This window comes from Penaeus chinensis, chromosome 31, assembly GCF_019202785.1.
Source record: "Penaeus chinensis breed Huanghai No. 1 chromosome 31, ASM1920278v2, whole genome shotgun sequence".
Taxonomy (NCBI): domain Eukaryota; kingdom Metazoa; phylum Arthropoda; class Malacostraca; order Decapoda; family Penaeidae; genus Penaeus; species Penaeus chinensis.
The window spans coordinates 2,922,625-2,928,117 of NC_061849.1; positions in this window are offsets into that span (position 1 = coordinate 2,922,625).

Below are 5,493 nucleotides of genomic sequence, written 5' to 3' on the forward strand. Positions count from 1 at the left end.
AATTGTATTATTCTTATTGATATTATGATTATTAAATTGTTATTAATATGCTATTAACATTATAGGCAATGGGCATGGCATTGTAGTCTTGCCACCCGCTAACATTCAATTACAGTGAGTCCGGCAATCATTGTCACTCAGTTAGAAGTACTCTGTATTTTTCAATGGATCTTTATATGTTGATATATATTAGATTACACTGAAAAACGCATCTATCAGAAGTACATTCCTTAGATAATTTTTGCTATGGCAAGTTTTACAGTTTTGTTGTCAATGGCAATTTGTCACAGTCCTTATTGCTCGTTTCGGAAGTGAATTGCTGCTTGCCAAATGCTCAAAGGAAAACGAAATCAAATTGTTGCCATCTCAATGGTAACAATAACCGTGTTTCAATTGCAGAGGTTCGTCTCTTCTCCATAAGGTAAACCCATTTTGCACTTTTATATTCTGCCGTTTTTAGAATTCTGAGCAAAAATGTAGTAAAAGAACGATATCTGGCAGCCTAAGTGGATCGAACCAGATGTGCAAATCCTCAGATTTCCTTCATCAAATACATTGGAAATTAATTTTCATAATACAATAATAACTTTTATGAGTATCTCTATCAATTCCAACGATAACAAAAAATGAATAGTGACGTGGAGAAATCCACAAGACGGAATAAATGAGAGATGTAGTCAATTGCTTTGTCTGTATCTCTATTTTCTTGATAGAAACATACGACTTTTTATCGATTATATTGATACAGATATCCATGAATATTTCATTCTCTCTATCACACCGTTTACGGTGAAGAACCAGTCCATTTACTTTTTTTTTTTTTGTAGATTCGTCTTTTATCTTCCTTCTGCATTTTGATAAGTCTTATTTTTCCTCGATGTTTTAATTCTTTTTGAGATTTTTAATTTTCATCAACTGTAAAGGAAAGAAAATCGTTGGACTACTTACATTGATGGTCGTTGCAGTTTATTATTATTATTATTATTATTATTACTATTGCGGGAGAGAAAGAGAAAAGAAAAGACTACTCTGTTCTTGAACGTGGCGACAGCAAATATGATTTTTTTCATACATGTGAACGTAATTGTCTACACTTATACATAGCCTATTTAAGCTACAAAGAGCTCCTTTAAGTCCTTCTATCCCTGGTATAAGAGTTTTATTATTCATATATCTCCTCTTTATTACATCATATTTCTCTTTATTATAAATTTTTATTGGCATTTACACCTACATAGTTCAGTGTAAGTTGAATCACATTATTCATCTTTCTCTCCTGCCGCTGTACCGTTTGAATACTTTCTTCTTCAAAGTTTTTGTGTATGAAATGTTGCCTGAGGTTGGGGGAGTAAACAAAAATGAACAGTTATGAGGACTTCTCTCCTGCTTCTCCCTCGATCCCTTGCTCGTTGTCGTTGTCCTGTTTACGACTGTGTATCATTCTTTTGTGCTATGATTTGTGATCAAGAATTGAAGACGAATTAAAGAAAGCCATAAGTGGTAAGTAAAGTATCATAGGTGTGCGTGTGATCCAGACAACTTTTAAATGGCTTGTGATTCGACTTTTGTATAAGTGTATTACCATTCATATTTCTCCTCTTATTATATCATATTTATTACATATTTTATCGGCATTTACACCTAAACCTACAGTGGTCCCGCACGAGTAAGATGTGTCGTAGTGTTGGGGAGATTCGACAAGTTTTGTATGTCTTCGTAAAATGTTCCTTAGCGTCTGTCAAGTTTATCAACTTACTGATACGTCCATGTCATATATGAAATGTTATCAAATTAAAGTTGTTTCATCATAACCTCAAAATAAAAACAATTGGATGAATCGTTTATAAATAACAATAAAATCCGTACTTCAAGACACATCGGCATCTGAAACATCCACTTGGAACACGTTCCAACATGTTCTAACATTACATATATTGAATCTACATTTATATTATTATAATAGTACTGGGGTCTTTTATTTGTGCACTACCGATCTGGATAATGTCTCATATATATATATATATATATATAATATAATGGCATCAAATAAAATTAAAGTTGTTTTATTACAGCCATAACTACAATAGAAATACAACTGAATGAATCTGAAACAAATATATATATATATATATATATTTATAAATATATATATATAAATTTATATGTATATAGACACACATATACACACACATATATAAATATATATATATATATATATATATATATATATATATATATAAAAGGTATGAATGAGAATGAATATCTTCACAATACTAGAAATGTATTTGACCGGTTTCGACTTTGTCTTCGTCAGCTGTATTGCTGACGAAGACAAAGTCGAAACCGGTCAAATACATCTCTTGTATTGTGAAGATATTCATTCTCATTCATACCTTTTATACATTTGTCAACATGAACGCGGTTCATATATATATATATATATATATATATATATATATATATATATATATATATATGTGTGTGTGTGTGTGTGTGTGTGTGTGTGTGTGTGTGTGTGTGTGTGTGTGTGTGTGTGTATGTGTGTGTGTGGCTGTAAATTATATTTTTTTCTTATATTTACGTAATGCGAACATTATCAATCTTAGTAAGGGTTAAAATGGATTTCATTTTCTTGTTTGGTTACACCTCAAGACGAGACAGCATCGTCGTTATATGGAACTCGACCGATTTGGTTTATGTTTGTGTCTGTTTGTTTGTACTAAAGGTATATTTGAAGACATTAATAAAGACATATTGAGTACAGACAAGACATGCCGGCAGGCATCACTACCCATGATCCCTTTCAGATCAATATCCTTGACCCGTATCGCACCCGGAGAGCAGCTGAGAATATCTATTTTACCCTCTTTCGGTGGATCGTTAAACTCTCTCACCCAGGCACGCTGTGTCTGGGTGAGAGGTAGGGTGTCACGCTCATTAGCTCTAGGTGTGATAAACTCACCTGTAACACTTCAGCGCAGGGGTGATCTCTCGTCTGTAACAAGGTCAATTATCGATTCAGTTACAAGTTCAAACATGATGACTATTGCGGTGCGGGGTGGGAGGGTATGGGAGAGGGGGTGCTGATGGGGTGGGGTAGGAGGGGGGGGGTGGAGTCATCTGTGGTATATTGTTTTAAAGAGGAGGGGAGGGGAGGGGGGGGGAAGGCTTATCTGTAGGACACCATTAGTAATGATTTCCAGTTCCAATCATTGATTATGATAATCATTTTAATTATGCCTTCTTTCTGTTATGATGCGCCATGTACGACCGTAAGGGGTGCATGCTAGCCATCGTTAATGATTCCGGTTATTGATTACGTCAGTGATTACGTCATTAACCTACTTTCACACTCATGGACGTACGTGAGGTGAGTAGTTCCGTCCATCCATAGTCTACTATATATATACATATATACATACATATGTGTGTGTACATATATATATATATATATATATGGATATATATATGAACAAATAGATATATATATATATACACACACACACACATATACATAAACACATACACACACACACAAAACACACACACACACACACACACACACACACACACACACACACACACACATATATATATATATATATACACACACACACATATATATGATTAAATCCTTGTCACAGCACTACATTCAGCTGAACATTTTTGACTGAAAGTCTTGAAGAGAGGAGCTAGAAATATTTTGCGATAAATATATCACACAAGAGGCAATTGACAATGACATACTGAAATAGTAAAGTGATGACCTTTCCTTCCAAAGGGTTGTCCATAAGCATTAACATTTTGCATATATTTCCTTGGAGTTGTTACATATCAGATAATAATAACAAATTGAATATCGCTGGTCAAACTGGCCCACGTTCAACAAAGTATCACTTCGCTATAAAACTGTTTTTTGTTAAATTATTATTTTAACTTTTTTGATCCAGGAGAGGCAGGATTAAGTTTGGGACATTCAGCGAAATTCATGGTTGAGTAATGGTCTAAAATTCGGCAAATCTAAAAATGTCTCCGAAACCACATAGGTTTCCTGTGTTCACGAAACAGATCCGAGGTGGGGGGGGGGGGGGGGGCTTCCAAGACATGGCCCAGGTCACTCCTAAAAATATGAAATGGCACTCATATTTATTGTCCGTGTCGTGATCATCATGCAAGCAGGACTGTGATTCTACGGAAATTCGTCTGCTATCCGGGAAACAAAGGACAGTCGATGACGTGTTCAGAGGGCTGCGAAATCAACGTATTTTTCCAGTTGTTATAACTTTGGGCTGGAACGATGTGTTATCCAGATATGAGTGTATTGTACCTAATTCCCCTGTTTCATTTTACTATTAAATGTAGCGAATGACGAATACATTTCTCTATAATCAGAGAATGTTGTATTTTTGGTACAAAAATCAGTAATGAAAATGGCGCGTTAGAAAGAATAAAGAAATTTAAGCACAATCCTGCATGCAAGACGGTAAATCGGTTATTATAAAAGGAAGCGTCCATTGTCAAGTAAGTTTTAGGTATTTGCAAATATTAGGACAGTTGCATTCTTTTTATGTTCTTAAAATGTTCTTGATAAAGATAATGCAGAAGCTTATTACCAGGCTTAATCTGAATATCGGCGAATAAATGGGATTGGTGGCGAAGCCTGTGAGTGGAGCGTTGGGCACTAAGTTACCTCTCAGTGTGTAATTAAAGGGAAGTTGAAAGTACTTAAAACTACTGCTTGAATGACGGTGTCTTTGCCATAGCGAATTTTAATGAAAGATGAATTTAGACGAAATATGCAACTAAGCAGTATCATTTTTTAAAAATACTTTACGAGTATGAATATATGAACTATCTATCTTTGAACACAGCCTTGTTGATGATAAACCAAGTTTATTATCTTCTGCTATCACAATATATCTTCTATGATATAGTGAATACCGGTTTAATAGGCGTTTATTATCGAGAAATTATCACGAGGTTTCGCTAACACTGGGTACTAAAGTCATTTACCCAGAAAAAAGGTTACAATCACCATACTTTATAACTCTGAGGACGGTCACCTACAAATTCCATCATTACCAAAATGCAGAGGTTTTAATTGCTGTGTGTCATTTAAATTCGTTCCTTCTGACTGGTTGCAGAGAAGAAACTGATTCAGTAAAGCATCTAATGCACACTATTTCGGACTCAAACAAACGGTTGCGCGGGAAGAGGCCGTTTACATTTTCTTGACTTGTGGCATTGTTGACAACCTACCATAAGACCAAACAGGAGGAGAATGTGTACATGAATAATGCCCTGAGGGTCACACTCACACTCACACACACACACACACACACACACACACACACACACACACACACACACACACACACACACACACACACACACACACACACGCGTGATCATGATATTGCAAAATCATCGTACTGGGTGGTTCCTGGTATTTTGATACTAAACTATATTTCGTTTCAGTTGCGAAACAACGAA